The sequence below is a fragment of the Anser anser genome (genome assembly GCF_964211835.1).
Source record: "Anser anser genome assembly, chromosome: 9".
Taxonomy (NCBI): domain Eukaryota; kingdom Metazoa; phylum Chordata; class Aves; order Anseriformes; family Anatidae; genus Anser; species Anser anser.
Genome location: NC_139729.1, coordinates 17,915,269 through 17,930,294, shown reverse-complemented (window position 1 = coordinate 17,930,294; position 15,026 = coordinate 17,915,269). Strand labels below are relative to the sequence as shown.

General features: G+C 48.2%; 1 protein-coding gene across 10 annotated transcripts in view; it reads left to right on the top strand.

The window, feature by feature from the left end:
• Positions 1-15,026, top strand: part of LPP (LIM domain containing preferred translocation partner in lipoma) — a 387,509-nt gene that overhangs the window by 199,739 nt on the left and 172,744 nt on the right. The window lies entirely within an intron of this gene.

The window sequence follows — 15,026 nt, the reverse complement described above, 5'->3', positions numbered from 1 at the left end:
TGGCCTGGGCTCCAGTGATGTCACTGGGACCCTTTCCACCTCATTTTTGCTAGGTTGGATCCTCCAGATTTGCCATCTGGGTGAAAGCACAACTTCTAAGCTGCATGAGGCAGCGGCATGTCCCGTGTGATTGGGAGGTATGACCAGCTTTGTGCAGACATCGCCGTCCCACCAGAGTGCCGGGTACTGCTGTGCTAGGTCAGGCAGGAACAGAAGGCGCTGAGCTTGCCCGGAGTACCTCCATGCTGGTGCTTAGCAAGTTTCTAAGCACCAGGGCTGCAAAGGTCTGAAAGAGCCTTCTTGGAGCAGTGGTGAGGGCAAAGCCAGCGTGATCTGGGTTTGAGACTGGTCAGAGTTGTGTAACCAGGTGTCCGTGGCATGGGGCTGCCCTTGATGGCCCAGGAAGGTGGTGGCAGTGCTGTGTCCCTTGATGGAGCCTGGGAGCAGCCCAGTGGGCAGGCATTAAACAGGATTCAAGAGGTCTGACTTCGTTCCTCACTCACCCCGCCACAAACTCCGGAGTCAATTCATCCACCTTGTGCCTTCGTAAAAAGAAAATGTTTCCCTCCCTCATGGGCTTCTTGTGATCTCTTGCCTGTAGCAAGATGTTCGGAGGCTATCACAAAGTCTAAGCATGTTCCCGTGATGGTTTCAGCATCCTTGGAGAGCGAAGGGGTTAATGACAATTATGTTTCCCACTGCCAGGAAAGGCTGCAGCCATCGGAGACATCAGCCAAGTGAGGAGCATGGCTTTTCCCAGCCTTGGGGGAATGAAGTAATTCCCCAGCAAGTGTTGTTCTGCCTCTTATCTCTCCAAGAAGCGTGGTCCTCCTGGGAGCCGGGGTGCTGGGAAGCAGCAGCGCAGCAGGCGCCTGCCGCGGGGCAGAGCTTGGCTCCCCGTGCAATGGGGAGAGGCTGTGGTGGTGCCTCTGTGCTTCTCCAGATCCAGCCATGGCCTGGGAAGGGCTTTTGCAAGGAGGAAACCTTGCAGCATGTTTTGGAAGGGGTTTGTGTCTTGTGATCCTCGCGCCTCAATCCTCCGACTGTCCGAAGATGTGCCACAGCAGCACGGGGCTCTCACTGAAACCCGCCTGTTGGTACAACCACCAAACGGACTGGCTCTTCCCCGCTGAGCTCATGAAATTGTTATTTGTCACACCCTTTCCCTCTGCCTTTGGAAAGCCAGGGCTGGGGCAGCGTTAACAGCCTCGGTTTTGGCAGGGATCTGGTTGGATCAGGATTCCTCCGATGGCAGCCTAGTGGGAGAAAAGCAAGCCTTGGGGCTGCATCCCTGCAGTCCTGTGTGTCACCATGGCCAGGTGTACCCAGCAGACCCAGACCCCTGCCTTCAGTCTGCTCTCGTCTCCTTTTCCCCTTTCCTTTTCCCTCCATCCTCAATTATATATATTGGGAACAGGCCTAAGCCAGTGGAAAAGTAGGATCTTGCAGGATCTCGTGTTGCAAGCTAAACCTGGGTCTGCTCTCTGATACCGGGCCACTTCAGTTCTGCGCCCCCTCCATTAAATGCATACACCGGAGCAGACGATCCCATTGCTGAGTGTGGGGCAGGTCTGAGGATCTGCTCCTGGGGCTCGCTGCAAGCCCTCCAGGTCTGCTCCACTGCTGGAAACTGATCTCCAGCAAAGCAGGCTCTTTACAGCAGAAATTCTCTCTGTATGGCAGAGGGTTTCGTGCCGCTGACAGCTCGTGAAAAATGTGCACTGTGGCTCCAGGTAAAGTTTTTTATACTAGGTGTTAAGTTGATGAGGGCAGCAGCAGATAGATATATGTTTAGTTTATTATCATTTCATGCATTACCGTTAGCAGACAGCTACAAGCTGCACAGATTATTACAGTTTAAGTTGGAGTTTATGGAGTAGCAGTTAAAATAATAATGCCCGGTTTTCATAGGCCTATTTATCTCTGGATCTCTGTTTGGACAGTGGAGCTGACCACTTAGGATCAGATCCAAAAAGGTACTTTAGTAGCTAACTTCCCTCTAGATGCCTACACTGGCTGAAATCAAAGGAGTGGGCCATGAAATAACTTCGCAATAGATCTGGCATTTTCTTGTAATTTCTGTTTTCTCATCTAGATCACGTTCAGATTCACAGCAGGGCAGGAGAAAAGGGGAAGGAAATTTTGACTCTTTTCTTATTAACTGTAATGCTTTGGAAAAAAAAAAAAGAAAATAATAAAAGAAAAGGAAATGTTTATTTTAAAAAAGCAGCGTGTTGGAGCTGGGGGCCAGTTGTGTTGGGAAGTTCCCCTTCGGCTGAAGTCAGGCAGCGGAGGCAAGGGCTTGTTCCCAGAATGGTGGTGAGGGCGCGGCGATGGCGTGTTTGACAAATAAGGACATAAGCAAAGAGCTTTTTGCCACGTTGGCTTGTGCTCAGTTTAGAAGAAAAAAAAAAAAAGGAGAAAAAAAAATCCTGGACGGGAAGAAAAATGAAATCACTGTTTGTCAAAGGGAAATAGATAGATCTGGGAGGGAGGGAGCTTTTTTTTTTTCTTTTCTTTTTGCCTTCTAGTCACAAAAAGGCATTCTGAAGGAAAGCAAACGTGAGCAACCCTTACAGAAAACCTCTCCAAGTGCCTGGTGTTGCTCCCAGCAGGACCCTTGCCGACGGCACCGGCCGTTGGTTCCTTCCTGGCCAGGCCGGGCTGCTTGGGATGAGACCCGTGCGGCGTGATGTGTAAAGCTGGTTCCCTACGCTGCGTCCGATCCCGAGGGAGGCCGGACCCTGCAGGGGGCATCCTGCAGATTCCTCGGGGGAATTGGGGTGGCGGAGGGCTGGGGCTGTCCAGCAGAGGCTCACACGGTGCCTTGCAGCTTTCCAGCGCCCACGGGAGCTGTCGGGGCAGGAGCTGGGCGGCTGCGAGCAGCTGTGACCCCGAGCTGCAGACCCGCCAAGGGCCACCTCGGTAAAACACGCGTCTCCAAATCGCTGCTAATTGCCCACAGGTGCTGTGTCTGCGGCCCGGATCTGATTTTAATTTGGGACCCTAGCTGCTACCGTAGCACGGACGGTGCTCAGCCGGGAGATCACCTCTTTCCCAACAGCCCCCGGCCGTTATCAGCGTGTTTTATTGACAGGCCGCAAAGCACTTCACAAAAGGAATACCGGTCTCTCTCTGATAAGGAAGCTGAAGCAGGGAAAGTGATTTGCCTGGGTCACCAGGATGGCCAGCAGCAGGCTAAAAATAGTGCCCACATCTCCTGCATCCCAGAGCAATTGTTGGCTGCATCGCGCCGCCTCGGTGCTGTGAAAACGGCGACTTAATGAATAAACACCATCCGCTGCTGAGACCAGAAAGAACTTGGGATGTGGCAAAGGGGACGTGCAGAAGGGCTTGAGGATGGGGTTTAGAGTGAAGAAGCGATCAGATGTGCTGCCTGCATGGGGTGCAGCGTAAAGCAGAAGCCAAGGCACCAGTTCTCAGCACGTTCGCGTCGCAGAGCAGCCTGGCACCTGCCCTTGTATGAGCTGTAGGGATACACGGGGAATTCCTTTCACTGGGGGAGTTTAGGGAGGAGAAATAACAGAACGTGGTCTGAAGGCATACACGCCTTCCTCCGCCAGGCTGTTCAGAGGAGAGCTCTTCTCCAGGAGCCAGTCTTGGGAGCTCGTGGCAACGTGTGCCGGGTGCGAGCAGCCAGCCCCCGTCCTTGTGGCTCAGCATTTCGCTGCCTGCCGGCCCCTGGGCGAGTGCTGCTGCTGCCTCTGCCTCTTCCTGGGCTCCGACTCGCCCGCTACGGAGGAATTTGTGTATTTGTCGGTTTTGGGTGCGTGTGTTGAGGAACCACTGGGGAAGGAAGGGCGCGGGTTTTGCCAACAGGGGGTGCTGCCTTAAATAGCGCATCTCCGTGGCTGGGCTCTGCCGGAGTGCTGGCCTGCCTTGAAATCGCCTTCCTTTGAATGGCTGGAGGAGCCGAAAAGGCCAAAGAGAGCAGAAAGTGTGTTCAGCCTCCCTCTAGTGCTAGATTTTGTTAATCATCAGGATTATTGGCCTGGGTTTAGGTGCTCGCTGGCGAGGAGCATCCGTAGCGCCGCGCAGCTCTAGCTGACTGCCTCCCCAGGCTCAGGCGAGGAGCAGTCGCTCCCGGTGGCTCTGTAAATAAAACCTTGGTCTGTGTGTATGGCTTTCAGTTTGAGAGCCCGCTTTTACGGATTTCTGGGACTCTTAATGTGATTTATTAAAATCTGGGTGATAAGTAACAGCCTTTTATCTAAATTGAAGCCGTGTCCAACAGTATAAATAAATTACCTGGTAATGTTAACCCTCTTACTCAAACCTTGGCTTTGCAGGAATGCTTTTGATCTGTCTCCCTCCTTCTGCCGTCCTTGTGTGTTTGAGAAACGGGAACGGGCTGTGTTCTGAATTAGACTTGAACAAATAACATGTATGCTCTCTGCATGTGTAAATGCTCACCGGCTCCCTACAGGTCGATGTGTGTTTGTTCTGTTATAGAGGTCTCTGGGCACTAAGGTAAGAAAAATCGGTAATTCACAGTCTTTATGTTGATGAATATTTCGATGCATGGTATATGAAATTGCATATGTTTTTCTCATATACCTACACGTATATATATATGCACGCAGACACACACTATATATATATACACACATACGTATATATATATATATGAGCAATGCATAATGAGCAGGGATATAGAGCAGGCCTCCATGTTCTTGGGGAACAAGCAAGCACATTTTATCCCTGCTGCTTTTTTATCCTTTCTGTGGGTAGCATGACCAGTAAATCCAGGATCACAAGAGAAAAGGAACACTGAGCATGTCTTTCAGTCGGCTCTTGATGTAACCCATCTTATACGCATGTTTGTTTTACAATGCCAAACCACATTCTATTTTAAATCTTTAATGAACCTCTGTTCCCATCTATGTAACTTTCCAATCCTTACTCTCTTCAGAATAGACAAAGATGCTTATTATAAACCACAAATTTTACTGAAAGGGTGAACTGGAAAAGTTTTAATTGTACAGCGTAAGCCTGCCATTCATCTCTCTGCCTGGCTATTAATATCTTGGCAATGCTATAATGCAATACAGCCTTTAATAGCTAAACCTCTCGGCAAGGACTACAAAGGAAGCAAGGATCCAAACAGTTAACTGTTCTCATTATTTTCATCATGGTTATTACTATGTTATTTAATGTATTTGTTATGTTATTGTTTAATATAGTAACAGAGCAGGCAGGATGTGCCAGGACCTGTGCTGGTGCACACTCGTGCGTTCCCTGGGAGGAGGAGGGTTGTGACGGGGCTGTGAAACGCTTTCAGAGAAGGAACAGAAGCAGCTTTTGGTAATCTGCCATGCGACGGGTAATGAGGTGAGGGAGCAGAAGAAAGCAGCAGCTAATACAGATCACATGTAAATAAGGGCATGGGCCCATCTAAAAGGTTGTAATAGGAAACAGAAAGGTCAGAGAGACTGCTGATTGGCGTGTTCTGAGATCGCCAAGCTAAAACCATCCCAGGTTAAGACTCGAGGTGGTGTTACGCACGTGGTCCAAGCAGTGTGGCTGTGGGTCCCCCGGGGCTGAGCCCGAGGCTACAAGCCCTGGTGAGCTCGTCCTGGCTCATGAGGGTACGTCTCTTTGTGGGAAACTGTCACCCTGCTGGCAAGAGTCAGGTCCAGTGCCCACACCTGCAGGGAGGTTGATCTGTGACCTGGGTTATCCTCCCATGGGTAATAGGGGCTTGAATGGGGTGTGTAATTCCAGAGGTGTGGAGAAAAAGGAGACAATTTGGTCCTGTCAGACTGAGCTAGTACCGGGCTGTGACAGACAAAAGGAAGCAAAAACATCATTGTATCCAAGGTAGAATTATTTAAACACGGGGAAAATAGATAATGAAGACGTGGGAATTCTCCCATTGTAGCCGATGAGCTAAGTGATGGAAGAGAGTGAGATAACATGATCAGTACTGAAGACATTTCCATTCTTCTCATTTCTGAGTGCTATTCACATTTTCTGTTGGATTAGCAGGTCCTAGGAAAGATCTTTTGCAGGATTGGTTGCTCTCATGTCAAATCCTGGGTAGGCTGTGTTGCATTAGGGAACTGTAATGCAGCGGCAAGACTAAGACAAACAAGCTGTCAGTAACAAGAAGAAATTCTAAAAATTGCAGCGGATACAAATTATTTTGCCTTTTCTGTGAAGCTGGCTGGGGTTGGAAGATGTGGTTTAAAAAGACAAAGTCTTTCCATGAAGCTTGGTCATAGTGGTAGGCTGGGACGTGACACAGCAGGCAGAAGTCAGATTCCCACCTTGGTTTTGATGCCGTAAGTAGTACAATATTTTGGGGCAGTGAAGTAAGCTTTGGTCAAACAACTTGAAAGGAAATGCACATATTCTTCTTGTCTGTCTAAATTCGGTTTTGCAGCCCTGGAGTAGTTCAAAGTGTAAGGCAAACTTCATCCTATTTTAGGTGTAAATTTTGCCCGGCAGTAGCAAGACGTGGATATGGAGATGATGCGAGTGCATCTAGTCACCAAGAAGGGAAGTGGCTCAAATGCAGGCTCCTGTCCATTTTTTAGTTCCTATCACAGGTGAAAAACAAGGCTTTGGTGGCCATGCCAGGTGATTTTGTTGTCAGAAAGTGTTGTCTCTGCGAGGAGCATGTGGCACAGTGACTGAGCAAGCTGAGAGGTGGTAGAAATAGCAATGAGAAATGTTGCAGCCAGAGCTGGAAGAATTTATTCCAGAACAGAAAAGCAGGCATGATTTTACATGTTTGCTGCCATTAAATTCTATCTTTGAGGACCGTTCCCCACAATTGTATTCTTCCGTTATGATCTGCTGATGAAAATGCAGGATGTTGGTGAGCTCTAATGCACAAAGAACAGGTAAGAAAGAGCATCTGGAAAGCATCACAGAATGTTTTTAGGGCTTTGTTTTTAGTTGTGTGAAAAGTAAAGTAGAAATGTTTGGGAAGGCTGCAGCAGCTCCAAGTGTTGCTCAAGCAAGCGAGCGAGGACTCTGTCAGAGGTGCTGCACAGGCGTCTCTCGTTCAGCAGCCCCGACATACTGCTCCTTCCCTCTCCATCTCATCGTTTCCGCGTCTCTGTTTTGCCATGGGAACAGCCTCATGTCTTGTCGCATCCCAGGTCTAGCTTTCGTCTTCAGCTCAGTTACTCCCCTCGCTCGTGACTTGCTCTCCCCATACCGGGCTCTGCAAATTCACCGTGCTCATGCAATATGGCTCTGTGTTTTCCCAAAAGATGTCACTGCTGGGGTTTGTGCAGGTGTTTGGGTGTCAGCACTTCCTATGGCTGATGGCAGGGCTGCCTGCTGGGAGCAGCATGCAGCAGGTGCTAAAATTGGGTGACCCTCATAAGGAAATGTAGACAGAGGATGTTTTCTGTGCTGAGGTAAATGCCATTTGGCTTCTATGGCTGTATTGACTCCAAGCAGAAACAGAGTTAGGAGATATTTTCCTGTGGCCTAATGTGTACTGTAGAAATCATGATTTCTGATGCATATCTGTTTTCAGGCATGAATTCGTGATAAAAACAAACAAACAAAAAACTTTAATTCGTGTATCTGCATGTGGGCATTAGCAGAACAAACCTCAGAGCTCGTCTGGGAAGGACCTGCATACTGAGAAGACTCTTTGCAAGGTTTTATGGTGGTCTCTGGGCAGTGCAGGTTGTGCATTTTTCCGACTTTGTGTAATTCAGGTAGTTTTCCTTCTCCCGAGGTTCTTAGGAAAAGTCTAGAAGGTAGGGTATCCAAACAGGACTTTGTTGTTAAAAAAGAAAGAAAACCTGTGGTTATTCAGCCAAATCAAGTACTAGGCAAACATCTTACAGCCTTGAAGGGAATGGAAATGCAGGCCTAATGGTTTGGAAAAGGAGACAGCCAACTTCTTGAAGGTGAGGACCTTCCTCAGTGTATAAGCCCTGATGGGTCTGCCCAGCTGATGCTTATCTGAGGCTGCTGGTGGGCTGCAACAGGTTGCCCTCCGAGCCAGCACCCATCATCTGCCCTAAGCATGTGTACTGATGCAGAGTCCAGGCTTTCCCATTCTCAGCTTTGAGAGATGTACAGTAAATTTTTTAACTTGACTCAGTTCTGAGAAAGCCAAACCCAGGCCATCCACTTTCATGTAGTTTTATACATCCATTTTCCTGACATCTTGCCAGGCTCTCCGGGAGATTCTTGAATCCTTGCAAACTTTTTGGCATGTACCTCTTCCTATTACAGCAAAACAAGCAAACAAATTCAGAAATATGTTATATGTTTAACTTCTGCGCTTGGAGCTTATTCAGGCTGTGAAAATTGAATGGCCAATTTTTATTTTATTTTTTATTTTTTGGTGGTGATTTCATAATAGCTTCACAGCCCGTGTTCAGGAATGCTTTCTCAAATTCAGAGAAGCTTGACTGTGTGCTTAAACTTCATTGAAGTTGATAGAACTTCAGCACACGTGTAAAATTAAGCATAAGCTTATGTTGTATACAGTCTTTTTGCAGGTGACACAAGCAGCTGCATATGGGTTTCCAACATGTGATTAAATTCCAAAAGGAGTTTTTAAAAACAGTTTTAGTCAACCTTAATTTTCTGAAATTGGTAGCTTTAACAAAACCTATCTTTTTTGATTAAAATTGCCTGAGACGTGTCCCTTTTTAAAAGCTCTTCATTTAACTGTCACAATATACAGTCTTGTGTGGGATAGAGTTTGTTCATGTAAATTTAATTTCCAGTTAAAGTGGTACAAATACAAAGTGATTTCAGCAGATCTTTGTGAGCACAGCAGCGCCTTTGCTTTCTCCCCTCCATGGATCTAGGGATCAGGCAGAGCCATTAAATTGCCAGCTGTGTCCCTCTGCCTATTGCACATCACAGCCTCACCTGGTCACCTGGAGAGACCAAAGGTGCCCAGGCTCGATCAGCAGACACCGAGAGATGAAGAAGTCTTGGAAGTTGGTTCTAGTATTTAATTACCTGCGCTATTAGGCATAAAGTGAATATCTCTTTTATTTTAGCCAGAATCGGTCTGCCTTCAGCCTCCTGGCTGCTGTATGTTGTTCTGTTTTGCTAGATGGGGCAGCCTTCTGGTATCCGGCATTTTCATTCTGCGAAGCTGGTTAGGTATAGCTGTCGAGCTACTCAGTCTCCTTTATAAGTGAAACCAAGTGAGCTCTGTACGTGTCTCATTGTCAGCTGTTTCTGCTTTTCTGGGGAATCTCTCAAGTTTTCAAAACGCTGCCTTCCAACCTGGACACAGTATTTCAGCGTCAGCCTTGCCGGAAGTGTTGAAAGAAGAGAAATCACTAATCTTCAGCCTCCCTTGCCTCAGGATTGCACGACACCGGGAAGGAGCTGGCGTTCGGTGTTTCTCCCTCTGGACCATGAGTCCTGGGATGAGGGCTGGCTGGAACGGCTTGCCCACCACTCTAGAGGTGAGCTCCCTGGCTGTTGCATCTCCGGGTGCCGTATTCCAACGGTGGGGCTTCCAACGCTGGCTCTGGGAGGTGAATTTCCAACATGTGGCTTCCATTCAGATAGCCTTGCGTGGAAAACCATCCAAGATAAACCTTGTCAAAAACGCATTTCTTTTCTTGCCCCTCACTGTTTTCAGCCTGCTCGTGTTTGATGGCGTAGTTCACTTAGAAGTTTCAAAGAGTTTCAGGAGCTGTCACAGTCTTCATGAGGAGGAAACAAAATGGAGTGCAAAAGCCACTCTGCTCCAGGGGAACATGGCAAGAGAGTGTCCTCACCTCCTCTTGTGGCTGCTGGGTTCGCTCAGGCAGCGCCTTGGACAACAGATGTGTGCGTGTAGGCGTGTGTAATTCGTGGCTTGTCAGACACGTCCTGTGCAGTTGGAGGCATCCTCCTCTTCCTTCTTCTCTTACGCCAGAAAAGGAAAGAGGAAGATTACGACTTGGCCAGGATGTGGAGGTTAAGGGAGTCTCTGCTCTTGGACGTCGCCATGGGATCTTTTAAAAACGTAACTTCCATGTAATGTGAGTCAGTGGAAAGGCCGTCCTTTGCTGCAGTGGACACCTAATGAGCTATTTGGTTTCTGTTATTGATTGAACTTTGGAATTGCATTGGGATAATTGGTTACTCTTTGGTTATGGTTCCCATTGGAGGCAGATGATGAAATATCCAATATCTCCTCTTAGTTCTCGGTTTTTCTGCAAGTAGCGATACTCTGTGGGGAACATCAGTTCTGCTAGATGGCTAATTAAATGTTAATTTGTGACAATATTGGAGCAGATTTTAAGTTGGCGGGGGAGTGGGCAAAGAAAGGGGAAACTTTAGCAGTCACCATAATTATCAATAAAGAGTCCTAATATTATTGCATTAATTAAAGGAAAAAGTATATATTCCCTGCTGCCATAAAGTTAGTTACAGTCACTGAAAGTCACGCTGGGTCAAAAGGGTTTCATGGCCAGCTCTTCTTGCCCTGTGAACAGAGAAGTAGTGCTGTCCTGCAGAAGACATAAAGAAATAATTGATATATTCCACTTTATGTTGTATATTCTGCTGATGAAGAAGAACATTTTGCTAATTCAATTTAATTCCCAAGGACGAGTGATTGTAACTCCACCCGGAGAATATTAAATTGCCTTAATGGAAAAATAAACTGGTTTTATTCTCCCCCTTCCCTCCCCATCTTTCCCATTCAGCTTTCAAATAACTTTATGTGCCTCCTTAGTTTATTAATACACTTCTCATCTTGCTGCTGATTTTGCATCTGGTAGCACTTAACACAGACAAGACTTCCAAAGCTTTTGATCAGACATCGTAAGTAAACTATCAGGACTGTCGGCTCTGCTGCTCTGGCAGATGTCAGCTGGTGGGACTCCTCCTCTCCCTTCATCCCTGGACTGTTCCTTATCAAATCCATCCTGTTGCTTTCATGTGCTTGAGGATCTTGGTGTCTCTTCCTTGTGTGCTAGCTGGCTCACAGTGTGAAGATCCTCCTGTTGCCTAAATGGCATGTGCCATTTTGCTGTTTTTTTTTCTTTTTTTAGTGGTGATGCAGTCTTGAAAGCCTTACTTAGCCAATGTTGAAGTCTCCAAGACTTCCTTCCATGAGCAAAAGCAAGTGGTTAGAAACCCAAAAAGGCCTGCTGCAGGTTTGAATGCCCTAAGTAAAGGTGTCTGTGATGCTGGGAGCAGGGGGCTGGATAACATCGTCCTGCAGCCGAGCAGGTGGGGCCTGGGGGTGGCAGGCAGCACAGCACCTCTGTGTTGGCATCTCCAGCCTGGGGACACCGACACGTGTGCTTAGGGGCTGCGAGGTGGCTCTTGTTCAGTGCTCTGACCTATATGCTGCATCCTCTTTCCTCACAGAGTTGCTTTTGGCTGTCCTCAGGGTGGCAATGGGAGGGGGAGTGTTTGACATCTTACTCCCTGGGCTGTACTCATCCAAAATCCAGGGCCAAATTCTCTTCTGTGGTCTTGGGAACAAGTCTGGATAAACCCTGTAAGCTGTGGCAAAAGCTTTTCTCTAGGGTTAGGGGCAGGAGCTGTTCGTAAGGGAACGTAGTTCTGGGCTCTGCCCTGGCATTATTGCTGCCCGTCCACACCGGTGGTATCCTGCCCCTGAGCAGAGCCAAGGTGCTGGGTTTGGGATCGGATCCCCTCTCAGGATGCACAGAGGGCAGAGGCTTGTTAAATGGTGGAGGAAGGGTGAAGTCAGGACGATCCTGCAGTGAAGTTGCAGCTGGCGATTTGATGGCTTGGACTGTGGTTTGTCATCATCTGGCTTGTTTTGTCAGGGCTGGGACAGCAAATGCAGGGAATGAGATGCCCATTAAGGAGTTGTTTTGGCCCAGTGGATTAATGTCTTCATCTGGTGGCCAGAAGGAGCTTATTTGAGTTTCTTACTTGCCCAGCTAGGTGCATCTTCAGCTCCTCGCTTCCAGCCCTCTGCCTGTATTCCCTTTCCAGGGCTGGTATCCAATAAGCTCCTTGGGACAGGGATGTTTCCTGACTATGATATGTGAGCAGAGCCTATCAGACAGATCTCTAGGGAAATATAAAAACTTCAGTGTAATACAGATTCATAATGCCAATGAAGTCTTTGCTCTCCTTCATACATGGGTCCCAGGAGGCTGAGTGCAATTGACTGCATTTTCTGTCATCTCAGCTACAAGGAGGGAAGAAGTGGGTTTCCAGGTGTTGGTCAAAGCCCTGGCACTGAGGCAATAATCAGTTATTAACCTGCAGAGACTGATGTGTTCCCACCACCAGACGGAGTGACTCCAGGGTGGTGACAGCTGGCAGATAGAAAGCACGAGTGGAGGCTCGATGGAAGTGTGAATGTCTATGAAGAGCCAAATCAGATCAGCAAGGGTCAATAGTGAGTGGCCAGGCAGAAATGTAAGAAGGAAGCACAGAGTATTTTTTATATTTTTTTCTGAATTATCATGGTAGAGTTTTGGTCCACGTGTTTCTCGAGCTGCTTTTGAAATCCACGTAAACTCATAGCAACCACAGTGTCATGCAGCAAAAGTAGCTCTGCAGCTTAGCAGCTTGTTGTGTGACGAGACACCTCATTTGTGTTGCTTTGAGACCGATACCTTCCAGTTTCTTGCTTTCTTCTTCTATTATCTTTTTTATTTTTTTTATTATTTGTCCTTCTTGTAAGCCTCCTACACAACAGTGAGGTTATAAATTGTTTTTTTAAAGATTTTGCAAGATGTCTCCTAGCAATGCTAACAAATAACTCCTTTTCTCTCCTTGTTCCTTTACCCCAGCTATAAACCGTGTAGTTCTTTACAGCACCGTGTTGCTTCAGAGAGAAAATAAACCCTGAAGGTACCCAGAGCTATTTACATTTTACATGGGTGGAGAATCTGCAAGTGGGACCGTGGCTGCCCCAGACCCATGCCATCAGTCCGGGATGGAGCTGTGCCTGCATCTTAGGAGGGCAGCCCCCTTTACCCTGCAGCATCTCCTGCGGTTTGCTGCTGACGGGAGCTTTGCTGATGGGAGGCATTTGACACGTAGGTTGAAGGCTGCTGGGGCAGCAAGGGGACTGGCGCTGCGTGGTCATTGGCACCTGAACCCCCTTTTTTAAGTGGGGTGCAGGCAGACCCACCTGCCTCCTTATCTTCAAAAGTGGCCAGTTGTAGAAACGTCACTCCGTTAAGTGACAGCTGTGTCAGAGAGACACAAAGCGATACCTTTGAACAGCCCACTTCAAACTCTTGAAGTGTTTTTCTTTGGTCCGGCTAATATTCAGAAACATAAACCAGGTAAAACTATTCTGTGACTTAAAATAGCAAGAGCAGGGGAAAAAATAAATCAAAACCTAACTTCCCTTTGGCTTTTATCCTTGATGTCATCAAAAGACTAAAAAGGATATTTCAGGCCTGGCTTCAGCCTGATGGAACAGCAGGGAAGTTCTTTTCTATTAGATCCGTGATACAATCACGTCTGGTGAAATCACTGCGGTCACATCTGCTGAAATCTTCCATCATTTCAGATTTGTTTCAAAAGACTCAATCTGTCTGTTTTTAAAGGGCAAGACTACTTTTCCAGCCCCTCCTGGAACAGCAATTTTGCATCAGTCAAGCATCCGAGACCCTCCTCGCCCCAAATGCTGTAGTCAGCTCTTGTCAGCATGTGCGTGCTTGGTGGGGCAGCTTCTTCGAGCTGTTTTAATTTACATCGGGGAATTTGAAACAAAATGTTTGCACTTGTCTTTAGGCTCAGGGGAGAATAGTCACAGCAGCTCAGCTTCTGGGTGCCTCATTTTTCCTGATATATGCCCTCGAGGATGCATCTTTTTGCCACTGCAGTGGCTTTTTGTGCTTTAGATGGCTTCTGTAACCTTGGAAAGAAGAAATTGTGGGAAATCGTACAGTGAGGGAGATGGGGTAGCAAGGGTGTGTGTCTGAAAAGGATTTTGCCTCTGGCAGTGGTATTGTTGGAGAAAGTGCAAAGCGAGAAAAAAAACAAACCCAAATAGCAGTCTGAAGTGTATCAAGACTGAATCACTTCTTCCTGGTTAGAATTTCTCACAGTCTCTTCTCGTAGGTAGAGTGGATGCCATCAAAACCAAACATCTTTCCCCTCCTCTCCCCCGCCCGCCCCCGGGCTAAAAGAGGGAATGAGAGCCCCATCCGTCCTCCTTTCCCTGTCTGCAGCTGCGTCTGAGCCCAGTGCCTGGGGCCGTGGAGTAGAAAGAGATGCTAGCTCGCTGTGTGGAGAGCCGTTTCGTTTGCTCTGCCTTCCGCCGAGGATTCCCCCTGCCAGCAGAGCGGGGCAGGCAGCAGCAGTGGGCGCAAGCTGGAGGAAGCAGGCGGCCATCAAAGAACTGCGAGGGATGGAAAGTGGAAGAAAGTTTGGCCAGTGTCAAACGCCGTGGTGTGTCATTGCCAGTCTGGTTCCTTCCCGTCGCCCAAAGGTGCCTGAGCCCGCAGGCAGCTGCCCTGCGCTGCCTCGTCTCTCTGAGCCCCTTGCGAGGAGCTGGCTTGGGCAGACAGCAGGGTGCTTGCATCTCCGCCCTAATTTGGGACGTGTGATAAGAGCAGGTGATCTGGGTTGTACGAAACGGTGCCCTTAGGGAAATCATCGTGCTTTTTGTATCTCCCAGCTTGGCGAATAGTCTTACGGCCTTTTTTAGCACAGTGAGCTGAACTGTGAGGCCCCGCGTCGCCCTCTGCACCGTGTGTTCTGCACCGCACATCCCGTGGGGCGGTGAGGGGGACCTGTGACACGGGCTGGTGTTGGGTGGTAGGATTAGCAAAATTAAAGCCAGTTTTCATTGGAACAGCGTGGGCTGACAGGGCGCAGGAGTGGATTACTGTCACAGCTGCTCTGAGCTGCACACCAGGAATTCAGGGGCGGCCAAATGGGCCCGGCAGTGAGGCTCTGCTGTTTTTCTCCCTCCTGCCTCGCAGCAGGGACTGAGCCAGGGGATCGGAGTGTAGGCGTTGCAGAAATTCACGTGAGTGGATAGGCTCTGGCATGAGTAATTTGTTGGATTGGGTTGGTTTATGTTTGCTTTTTGTCGAACTCAGGTTGGCCAGGCCAAA